The sequence below is a fragment of the Danio rerio genome, chromosome 7 (assembly GCF_052040795.2).
Source record: "Danio rerio strain M-AB ecotype USA chromosome 7, GRCz13ab, whole genome shotgun sequence".
Taxonomy (NCBI): Eukaryota; Metazoa; Chordata; class Actinopteri; order Cypriniformes; family Danionidae; genus Danio; species Danio rerio.
The window spans coordinates 7,167,501-7,180,215 of record NC_141027.1 but is presented as its reverse complement, the minus strand read 5'-3'; the positions used below and the strand labels follow the sequence as shown (position 1 = coordinate 7,180,215).

General features: G+C 37.4%; 2 protein-coding genes across 4 annotated transcripts in view; both read right to left on the bottom strand.

The window, feature by feature from the left end:
- Positions 1-12,715, bottom strand: part of actn3b (actinin alpha 3b) — a 701,279-nt gene that overhangs the window by 467,947 nt on the left and 220,617 nt on the right. The window lies entirely within an intron of this gene.
- Positions 1-12,715, bottom strand: part of rin1b (Ras and Rab interactor 1b) — a 226,796-nt gene that overhangs the window by 97,390 nt on the left and 116,691 nt on the right. For both annotated transcript variants that reach the window (XM_087260272.1, XM_087260273.1), the window contains 3 exons: positions 4,202-4,462; positions 2,082-2,145; positions 1,804-1,938 (listed from right to left, as the gene is read on the bottom strand). The gene's annotated coding sequence lies outside the window, so the exon portion shown is untranslated. The remainder of the gene's footprint in view (positions 1-1,803; positions 1,939-2,081; positions 2,146-4,201; positions 4,463-12,715) is intronic.

Here is a 12,715-nt window from a genome sequence, read left to right as displayed (position 1 = left end):
GACTGTGGGGGAAACCGGAGCACCCGGAGGAAACCCACGCGAAGGCAGGGAGAACATGCAAACTCCACACAAAAACGCCAGCTAAGCCAAGATTCGAACCAGCGACCAAGCGACCTTCTTGCTGCGAGGCGACAGCACTACCTACTGCTTCAAGTTCAATACTCTTTAATTAATGGATTAAATGAATAAACCCCTTATATTTTAATTATTTTGAATTAAATAACATTTTGATGCATTTATTAATTTACTTTTTTGCATACTTTTATAAAAGAGCAATTCCATGCAAATGTCAACCTTGCCATGAAAAAAAATGTAGTTTTCATTAAAATAGCAAAACCCTACAGTTTTTACAGTAAAAATACTTAAACATGTCTCTGTCAATGTTTACAAACGATTATATTTGATTCACCAAAGTCACACAAGTGGCAATTTCACATACGTCACATCCATAACAAAGATTTTCCCTCATAAATGCAAAAAATGTCAAATTAAATAAAATCAAAAAATTTTGTTCTATCGTTTGCCAACTCATATCCTTTTGATTAGCATTGTTTTTTTTGGGTTGTGCAGTTTATTTCACAGAATTTCTACAAAGTATTTTGTATACTGTAAACGCGCAGACCTTTTTTGTCACATCCATAACGCATGTTGATTTTTTTGTGCTCCCACAACTCTGTTGTTAGTTCTTTGGAAAAATATAAACAGACATTTTAATATAATGTTAACATATACTCTCTCTATGAATTTGTGTTTAAAGATTTTACTGCAAATGTCACATCCATAACGCTGGAATTGCTCAAATATAAATACATCTGTATGTGAGGGACCACCGTCCTGTATATAAACTTTTATTAGTTTTCATGGTATAAATACATTTAATTAAATATTTTAAATGAGTAAAATATTATTTGGAAAATATTTAGTAAGAATCTTGTTTAAACACTCTTTTAATCAATTTACTAAATTAATACACCCCTCATATTTTAATTATTTTAAATTAAATAACATTTTTATTTATGTATTTATTAATTTACTTTTTTGCATAAATGTGATTATTTGTAAATATAATTATTAGTTTTTTTTATTATTTTCCACAGTTAAAATTAATTATTGCAATAAAGTAAATTATTATTTACATTCATAATAGGCTATTGTTTTTCTCAGGGATGGGTTTACGGCTGGAAGGGCATCTGCTGCGTAAAAACATGCTGGATAAATTGGTGGTTCATTCTGCTGTGGCAACCCCAGATTAAGCCAAAAACAAAATGCATGAATGAATAGGCTATTATTACACTATTCTACCTACGTTTTTAATTTCCCAAGAACCCCACTAGCACTTTGTGGCCTCTCACTTTGAAAACCCCATTTACCCTTCACCTATTGAAAGAGTTTTTAGATTTTACAATAAGTGTATTAGTTTTAAGGATATCAATAAGCTAATGCGCCTCAAAACAGCGAGAAATTTTTCATTTAGATAATTTAACCCTGGTATTAACACCCAAAGACACTTTTACCTGAATCAATCAACTATTTGTTTCTGTATGTCCCACCCTCTCTTCATGTTTTAGTTGAGATCACATCGAATTGAGAATACAAATACAGATTTCAAAGCACTTTATGGGACCTTTAAAGGGGGAAAAATGTCATCCTCACATGTTCAGCAAGCATACGGGCCTACAGCGCACACATATATGCGCATGATAATGTGAAATTGTCCAACCATTCAGTTTTCCTTCATCTTCAGCTCTCCCCTTTCAAAGATCTCTTCGCTTCAGCAGCAAGAGGTTAAAAAAAGCAACTCGCCACAGTCTCCATGCGCTCCAGTGCTCTTCTCTTCGGTCGTAATTAGTGCCGAGTGCTGCGCCTCTGGCCTCTCCATGTCTCAATAAGGTGGATGTTTCCTCTTCCACACCGCCGTGACAGAAGGCAGAAAGAGATCTAACAACAGCCATCGGACAATTTATTAAGGCATATAAGGGCAGGGTCACACAAAGGGCTAAGCTGACAGTTAAAAAAAAAGAAAGAAAGTGTGATACTGCAGTTGTTTGCATCTTGACGGCAGAATTGTTATATTCCCCAACCTTCTGTCTTGCTACAATCCAACTCGCTCTTTATGATCTCAAAACTCAGGGCTTCTGGTAGTACCTAGAATAGCAAAGTCGAGTTAAGGAGGTCGAGCCTTCTCATTTATGGCCTAATCTATCCTAAACTCTGGAATAGCCTTTCTGATAATGTCCAAGGCTCAGACACACTCTCACAGTTCAAAACTAGATTAAAAACTCGAAACTAAATCTTTTTAGTAAACCATATACTCAATGCATCACATAGCGGTATGAAACATGAATGTCCTCCATGCAGGTTTTTGAATCTAGTACAATGAACAGCAGCTCCGCTAATTATTTTCTTCATTCTCTATTTCCACCTGGGGATACCCCTCCCGAGGCCTCCAGAGATTATGCAGCGCCACTGAAGTGATCCAAGACCTTTGAAAAGAGGATCCCAAGATGTCCACATTCCCGGACCAGGCCGTAGCAGCTGCTGTGGTGGTCATGGAGGAGTAGAGAGCCTGAGACTGATTCCCGTGAGACTCCAGGGACCGCAGAGTCTTCGCTGACGTCCTGCGTTCTCCAGCCTCTGGCGCCTAGACTGCAGCTCTCCACAAAACATTTTGCTTTATGAGAAATGGTCGTGCCAAACTGAGCCATAGTTCGGGACTTGCAGAGCTGCGCATCAATAGTTTACTCTTCCCAGCAGTGAATATTAAAACACATTTAACTGAACTGAACTCATTTTAACTAAGCTCTGAAAACTGAACTACACTGCTTCAATTCACTATAATCTTCTATGTGAAGCTGCTTTGACACAATCTACATTGTAAAAACGCTATACAAATAAAGAGGAATTGAATTGAATAACAGAAGGCACCCAAATTACTGTACCACACAAAAAAAGACCATTACTTAAAGAAACCCTTAGTTTAGATATTCGTATCAGTATTTTTTCTTCATTCTTTTATATCACATTTTACCTGTTTTTATGTTTTGTTTTGTTTTTACGCATTTCTATTATTTGTTTTTATTTTTATTTTACTTGTTTCTTTTATTCTTGTTTATGTAAAGCACTTTGAATTGCCATTGTGTATGAAATGTGCTATATAAATAAACTTGCCTCGCCTTGCCTTGCCTTATTTAATTTTGTTTAGAAAATTCTTCAAAAAGGTAATGATTTGCACTCATCAAGTAATTGCTTCGTGCTGTTTTTCTTTTTACATTCTTCGGGGGATTTAAAGACACAAACGTTTCGGCACAATGCCTCCCTCAGTGTGCTTAGAAAATTCTTCAAATAAATTATACAAATATTTAATATGATTGATAATTAAAATAATTTTTGATTTTGAAATTGATGGTTTTAGGGGGGCTTAAATGACAGATGTACAGTATAGTATACAGCTGAAGTCAGAATTATTTGCGCCCCTGTTTATTTTTTTTCCTCAATTTCTGTTTAACGGAGAGCAGATTTCTTCATCACATTTCTAAACAGAATAGTTTTAATAACTCATTTCTAATAACTGATTTATTTTATCTTTGTCATGATGACAGTAAACAATATTTGACTAGATATTTTCAAGACACTTCTATACAGCTTAAAGTGACATTTAAAGGTTTAACTAGGTTAATTAGGCAGGTTAGAGTACTTAGGAAAGTTATTGTATAACGATGATTCGTTCTGTAGACTATCGAAAAAATAATTAGCTTTAATCTAATAATTTTGTCCTTAAAATGGTGTTTAAAAAAATTAAAAACTGCTTTCATTCTAGCCGAAATAAAACAAATAAGACTTTCTCCAGAAGAATTAATATTATCAGACACACAGTGACAATTTCCTTGCTCTGTTAAACATCATTTGGGAAATATTTCAAAAAGAAAAAAAATTCAAACGGGGGCTAATAATTCTGACTTCAACTGTATATAGTATATACAAGTAGCTTATAATCCAAAAGCCAATGGAATAAAAAAAAAAAAAAGAGCACATCAAGCTTTTTTCAAGAGCACCAGAATGATGCAAAATTTCCCTTTGCATGGTGGTACAAGCTGCTCTTGGTCATCATGGCAATTGCATTGGCATCCACATTGTCTAAACTCCCTTTAATGCACCCACATACAGTATAGCCCATACATCACCCTTCATGCACCCATCTCACCAAAATGCATCCCTTCTGCATGCAGATTAAACTGAGTGCCTTTCTTCCAGTCCAGATTCCCTAATGAAAATCCCTCCCAAGGGAGCCACGAGAGCTGAAGCATCTGAACGAGAGAGCGACTGGGATAAAAGCTGTTCCTGGCATCATCAGCGCAGCAGTGCCTACATGATTCAGTGTCTGGAGAAGAAGCCCTGCAGGAAGTGACACTTCGTCAGCATTGGCCTGACAGTGACCTCCGCCAGCGAGAAGAGGACCTACAGCCTGCACGATGGAGATACAAGTAAACGCAGTCATTTCATTAGCATACAGTGTTTGGCAAAACTTTACACGTCATGAATGTGAATGAGATTCTATGCATGATTATGTCAAGTGTGTCATTGGCTCAGTTATGTCATTTCAAATGCATTAAATTACATTAATGATGCTGTTATAAAATTGATGACACACATTTTTAATGGCTTCATGACAAGTTTTGTTGTCTTGGCTTGCCTTAATGTCAAGTTGTCAAAGGCAAAAACAGCTTGTGATGTATTTGTTTGTCAAGTTGTCATAACATACAATGCCATCTCTACATTTAAAAGGTTATACCTGAGCATATGACACTTAATGACAGCTGTTATAAGCACGCATAATATCTCATTCACATTCATGACATGATTATACTGCATCCGGAAATTTGTTGATAGCACTTCACTTTTTCCACATTTCTTTATGTTACAGCCTTATTCCAAAATGGATTAAATTCATTTAGGTCCTCAACATTCTCCACACAATCCCCCATAATGACAATGTGAAAAAAAGAGTTTTAGGATTTTTGCAAATTTATTAAAAATACAAAAGCTGAATAATCACATATACAACAGTATTCACTGCCTTTGCTGCAGGGCCGGAGTGGGACTCCTTTGCAGCCCAGGGGCCTCATGTATCAACGCTGCGTACGCACAAAAACTTTGCGTACGCCAGGTTTCACGCTCAGAATCACTCACGTTTGGATTTACTAACAATGAACTGAACGTGGGAATGTGCGCAGCTTCACGGCAGCTTTCTGGCAGGCGTACGCACATTTTTTGTGCGTGTCTGTTTTATTTCCATTGGCGACTCCTAGAGGCAGTTGTGTTAAATTCCTCTCTACAAAGTGTCTGAGCCTTGCAATGGCAGCTGTATGAGACGGGTTCAGCAGGTATATAAGGTTTCCATACCATACAGTTGACCAGCTAAACATTAAAGCACAATTTGCAGCAGTCGCCTGTTTTCCCAATGTAATCTGAGCTATCTACTGCACGCACATTGCTATAAAGACACTATCTGAAGATGAATTTGCATGCGTGAAACATTTCCATTCAATAAATGTGCAAATAAAATATGATGCTTATTGATATGAACTTATTGATGATTCCTACTTGTCTTTCTCGTGATAAATAGTTGGCAAAATCTGATATGTAGCGGGGGAAAAAACAAGAAAGAGTTCATCAGACGCTGGATTCGAGCCGAGCTCATGCTCGAACGTATCAATTCATGATCACAAGCGTCTTACTGAGACTGTTAAACATCCTGCAACATTTTACAGATATAAACCACACTATTTCTTTTTAATGCACTCAGTGCGATGTTCAGACCCAACTGTGTCAACCGCATCAGCTAAACTCTCCCACTCTATTTTTTTCTTTTGTTGTTAATTCCGGAGAACAAACTTGCAAATAACACCGCTTTTCCTCTGGTCTACCTCCGAAAGCAGCACCTCCAATTCACATTCTGTTCAAAGTTTCTCTTTTTGTTTGCTTTTGCCGTTGCTTTTTCGTTGGGTTTTGCCATTCGCATAGTCATTAGCATATTCATACGGGGGAGGAGGCAGGGAGGGGTTTTGCGCTCGTGCATGTTGCGCTCAGTTTCACCTTCATTCAGATGTACAAAAGAATATGCGTGAGACTCGGCGTACGCAGTGTTTCATACATCTGAAATATTTTCTGCATACGCACATTTACAGCTTTGTGCGTACGCAATGTTTTAGTAAGATTTCCACACAAGTCTTCGTACATGAGGCCCCTGGAGTTTCAAGCCTCAGATTGGCCCACCTCAGTTCATGACTGACTATATTAAAATAAGGTCATTTCCAATTCAGTTTCTAATGACACGATCACATCTTTTTTTGAGAAAACAGCTGCTTTAGAACTTCAAATGTTCAACAACCCTAACAGTATTATATGTCTTAACAATAAAAATGAAATAAAATAAATTACTCAGAGGAGGATCAAACCCGGGTCGGCGGCGTTGTAATCTATCGTGCCATCCTCTGTACCACAACAGAAGTACATAAAAAGGTGACTCATCTGACTTATATCATCATTAACCTGCAGGCTGCATCTTGCTCACGAGGCTGCGAGAAAATAGATAAAAAGAGCAGAGCTGCTGTAAAATAATGATTAAGAAGACTGTGGTCAAGAAAATAAATAAATTTAAAAAGTGTGACTGCTGAGAGCAACAGATTCTGGAGCTAGGGACACCGGCCCTCGCGGCCAAAAAAACGGACCGGCCCACCGGGAATTCTCCCGGTCCTCCTGATTAGCCAATCCGGACCTGCTTTGCTGTGAAGCTCTAAATTAAACTCAGGTATATTTTGTTTCCACTGATCATTCTTGAGATGTTTCAGCAGCTTCATTGGAGTTCACCTGTGGTCAATTCAGTTGATGGACACGATTTGAAAAGGCGTACACCTGTCTAAATAAGGTCCCAGGGTTGACAGTGCATGTCAAAGCACAAACCAAGCGTGAAGACAAAGGAATTGTCTGTAGACCTCAGAGAGAGGATTTTCTCAAGGCACAAGGCTGGGGAAGGTTACAGAAACATTTCTGCTGCTCTGAAAGTTCCAATGAGCACAGCGGCCTCCATCATCCGTAAGTGGAACCACCAGGACTCTTACTAGAGCTGGCCGCCCATCTAAGCTGATTGATCGGGGGAGAAGAGCGTTAGTCAGGAGGGTGATCAATAACCCGATGGTCACTCTGTCTGAGCTCCAGCATTCTTCTGTGGAGAGAGGAAAACCTTACAGAAGGACAACCATCTGTGCAGCAATCCACCAATCAGGCCTGTATGGTAGAATGGCCAGATGGAAGACACTCCCCACCTGAATTTACCAAAAGACATCTGAAGGACTCTCAGACTATAACAAACTAAATTCTCTGCTCTGATGACACTAAAATTGAACTCTTTGGAGTGAATGCCAGGCGTTAGGTTTGGAGAAAACCAGGCAGCGCGCATCACCAGGCTAATAGCATCCCTACAGTGAAGCATGGTGGTGGCAGCATCATGCTGTGGGGATGTTTTTCAGCAGCAGGAACTGGAAGACTAGTCAGGATAGAGGGAAAGATGAATGCAGCAATGTACAGAAACATCCTGAATGAAAACCTGCTTCAGAGTGCTCTTGACCTCAGACTGGGGCGACGGTTCATCTTCGAGCAGGACAATGACCCAAAGCACACCGCCAAAATATCAATGGAGTGGCTTCACAACAACTCAGTGAATGTCCTTGAGTGGCCCAGCCAGAGCCCAGACCTAAATACTATTGAACATCTCTGGAGAGATCTGAAAATGGCTGTACACCGTCGCTTCCCATCCAACCTGATAGAGCTTGAGAGGTACAGCAAAGAGGAATGGGCAAAAATTTCCAAAGACAGCTGTGCCAAGCTTGTGGCATCATATTCAAGAAGACTTGAGGCTGTAATTGCTGCAAAAAGAGCATCAACAGAGTGATTAGCAAAGGCCTTGAATACTTCTGTATATGTAATTTTTCAGGTATTTTATTTTTAATAAATTTGCAAAAATGTCCTTATTGTAATTAAAAATAACTCCTTTTTCACATTGTCATTATGGGGTATTGTGTGGAGAATGTTGAGGAAATAAATTAATTTAATCCATTTTGGAATAAGGCTGTGACATAAACAAATGTGCAAACAGTGAAGCGCTATCAATACTTTCCGGACGCACTGTATGAAGGTTTCATGTCAGTCTTATGAACATCTTCTTCAAGTAAAGTGTTACCCAGCGTTCAGTCATAAACAGCCCACTCATCAAAATGAAATGAAAAAGCTCATTGTATAATGGAGGCCCCAGATAATTACAGCAGATCAGCACATTATCATTCTGCAGCCAGAGAGGAGAGAGGCTGTAATTGTTCTCAGCAACAGATAATTGTTTGCATCAATTGATGAAAGCCAATCGTAGCTTTGAGCAGTCGGATCAAGTGTTAGAATACATTAGATTGGTTAATATTATTATTATTATGATTATCTTGCTTGATTTATGATCTGTTATAAACTGTCTAATGTCACTTCAAACCAAAATGTAATTATTTTTAATGGTGTTTTTTATTTTTTAAACCTTGTCTTGTCTATAAAAGGACTTGTTTATAATGATGTGTCGAGTATGGTGACTTGGTACCATAAATGATAATAAATAATGCCAAAATAATAATAATAGTACTTGCTAAAAAAATAATAATAATCTAAAAAACAATTTTTTTAACATGACATTAAATAGGTTTAATAATATTTTCATAATTATCAGTCAGAATTAAATGTTATACTCTCACCGGCCACTTTATTAGGTACAGCTCTCCAACTGCTCGTTAGCGCAAATGTCTAATCAGCCAATCACATGGCAGCAGCTCAATGCATTTAGGCATATAGACATGGTCAAGACGATCTGCTGCAGTTCAAACCGAGCATCAGAATGGGGAAGAAATGGGATTTAAGTGACTTTGATCGTGGCATGGTTGTTGGTGCCAGATGAGCTGGTCTGAGTATTTTTTAGAAACTCCTGATCTACTGGGATTTTCACTCACAACCATCTCTAGGGTTTGGGTCTGAAAATGAGAAAATATCCAGCGAGCGGCAGTTCTGTGTGTGGAAATGCCTTGTTGATGCCAGAGGAGAATGGCCAGACTGGTTCCAGCTGATAGAAAGGCAACAGTAACTCTATTAACCAATCGTTGCAACCGAGGTATGCAGAAGAGCATCTCTGAACACACAACACGTCCAACCTTAAGGTGGATGGGGTACAGCAGCAGAAGACCACACCGGGTGCCACTCCTGTCAGCTTAGAACAGGAAACTGAGGCTACAATTCACACAGACTCACCAAAACTAGACAATAGAAGATTGGAGAAACATTGCCTGGCTGATGAGTCTCCATTTCTGCTGCGACATTCGGATGCTCAGTTCAGCATTTGGCATCAACATCATGATCCTGCCTTGTATCAACAGTTTATGCTGGTGGTGGTGTAATGGTGTGGGGGATATTTTTTTGGCACACTTTGGGTCCATTAGTACCAATTGAGCATTGTGTCCTCGCCACAGCCTATCTGAGTATTGTTGCTGACCATGTCCATCCCTTTATGACCACAGTGTACTCATCTTCTGATTATAAAAGCGTGAATCATCTCAGACTGGTTTCTTGAACATGACAATGAGTTCACTGTACTCAAATGGCCTCCACAGTCACCAGTACTCAATCCAATAGAGCATCTTTGGGATGTGGTGGAACAGGAGATTCACATCATTGTGCATGTGTGCAGCTGACAAATCTGCAGCAACTGTGTGATGCTATCATGTCAATATGGAGCAAAATCTCTGAGGAATATTTCCAGTACCTTGTTGAATCTATGTTACGTAGGATTAAGGCAGTTCTGAAGGTAAAAGGGGGTCCAACCCGGTACTAGTAAGGTAATTATTTTAACGGTGGATTTTTTAAAAAATCTTTCACTATTCTATAAATGGACATGTAATGTTCTAATGTGTAGAGAAATGTCAAGTTTGGCTAAATGTAAAAACAAATAATAATAATAATAATATTAATAGTACTAATATTAATAATAATAATAATAATAGTAATCATTTAAAAGGCCATAAAATATGTTGCATAATATTTTTATAAATATCAGTCAGATTGTTGGTTTGATTCAGAGCAGTTGGAGAATTTATTAGATTGGTTATTATTCTAATTACTAACTTGCTTTATTTATTAGCTGGTAACTTGTCGAGTTGTCTAATGTCAATTAAAAAAAAAATGAGTTTTTAAAACACAGTTTTTTCCATGACAGAAATGGCTAATAATTACTGACAAAAAAAATTCATACATTTATTCATTTATTAATAATTAATTAATGCATTAAAATTATATTTTAAAATAATATTTTTAATATATATAAAAATTATATTTTTTAAATATCAGCCAGACTATATGTTAGGTAGATTCAGTGTAGCCAGAGAATACATTTGATTGGTCATTATTATTATTATTATTATTATTATTATTGTTATTACTATTATTATTTTGTTTCATTTATGATCTGTTATAGGATGTTTAAAGTCATTTTTCCAAACCGAAATGCAATTATTTTATGGGTGAAGCTTTTGAAAAATCTTCATATTTTTATTGTCAGGGATTAAAAAGAACTTTTATTCTATAAATCAACATTTTTGAATGTATAAAGTAGCTTTGAGGGGTAAAAAACAGATTTAAGTCATAATATAAAGAGTTGTATTACTTTTTTAGTGATTTTTTAGTTTGATTGTATGGTATCAATTCCTGCTATTAACAAGTGGTTTATTACCTGACTATTAATAAAATATTGGCTGTTTATTAGTAAAGAAGATTTTCTGCATGAGCTTGTTCTACATCTCTTATCCTACCGAATACCTAAACCTAACAATGACCTAAAAATATTGATAAACAGCAAATTATGAGTTTATTGAGTTAAAAGTCATAGTTAGCGGTTTATTTATAGCAAGTATTGTACATTTTCCCAGAGATGGGTTGCAGCTGGAAGGTCATCCGCTGTGTAAAACATATGCTGGATAAGTTGGCGGTTCATTCCGCTGTGGCGACCTCAGATTAATAAAGATACTAAGCCGAAAAGAAAATGAATGAGTATTGTACAGTAAAATAAAGTGTAGGATTATTTGTCTAATTTAAAATATCAAATAATTAATTATTTCAATTAAAGGATGCTGCAAGGCAAATTGCCATCTAAACGTGTGTACACCATCCACACCATAAGAAATATGGAGGTATTATCTGTTTTAGTTCTTTTTTTACAGTAATTTATTTATCCTTTACTGTATGTTTTATTAATTTAATAATAATAATGAATTTAGTTCATCCAATTCACCTATAGCGCACGTGTTTGGACTGTGGGGGAAACCGGAGCACCCGGAGGAAACCCACACCAACACGGGGAGAACATGCAAACTCCACACAGAAATGGCAACTGACCCAGCCGGGACTCGAACTAGCAACCTTCTTACTGTGAGGCAACAGTGCTAACCACTGAGCCACCACATCACCCCATGTTAATTAATTATGATTATTAATATATACACATTTCCTAAATATGCTTTGTACAAAAAATGTCATGCCAATAAAGCAACTGGAGTGTTTCTTCACAAATCAAGACATAATTTGACCTCCATGTAACCTCAGTGCTGTCTAGAACAATTAAGGAGGGATCAAATCCGTTCCTGTGTGTGTGTGTGTTTATGTGTGTGTGGCGTACACATGTACATTGGTGTTAGTCAATGAGTGTGAAACTGTAGGTGAAGGGAGGACGTCAGGGAATATAAGTGCCTGCAGCAGGACCGTGTGTGTGTGAAAAACCGAGTCACACAGGCTGAAATAAAGCACTGTGAGTGGGCGCTGGATCCTCTTACCAGCTTCAGGCCGTGCTCTTCGTTTTCAGCTTTCCGCGCTGCCCTCTGATAACACGGTTCACATTTGAGGCAACCGAGCGCTGAAAGAAACACGCATCAATATGAAATAATCCCCAAACATCAGATTTGCTGTCCAGGGCTCCGCGCCAATCCTCTTTCACATATATGTGTCAGCAAAAACACGCCGCAGTGTTACATAAGCAGCCCTCAGCCAGATTCACAAACACAGAGGCAGAGAGAGAGAGAGAATGAGAAAAGAGGAGGAAGAAGGAAAGGAAGAGCCACAGATGGGGTAAAAAGAACAACAGATGAATATAATAGAAGGAGAGACTGAAAGGAGGAGCAACAGAATAATGTACCCAATGAAGAAAGAGGGATGTTAGAAAACAGTGGGAAGCAGGAGGGAGAAAGAATGACAGACAGAAAATAAGAAAGAAAGAAAGATAATGGAGAAAAAAGAAAGAGAATAGAGAAAGAAAAAAAAGAAGGAAAGAAGCATAGAAATAGAATGAGAAAGAAAGCAATAAAGAAAGATAGAAAGAGAATGAGAAAGAAAGCAATAAAGAAAGATAGAAAGAGAATGAGAAAGAAAGCAAAGAGAGATAGAAAAAAAGAGAAAGAAAAAACCGAATGTAGAAAGAAGGGAGGAAGAAATAAAGCAATAATGAAAAAAGAAAACAAGGAAAGAAAAAGAAAAAGAGAATAGAGAAAGAAAGAAAGAGAATGGAGAGAGAAAGAGAAAGAAAGAAAAGAGAAAAGAAAGAAATCGAATAGAGAAAGAAAAGAAAGAATGAAAGAAGGATAGAAGGAGA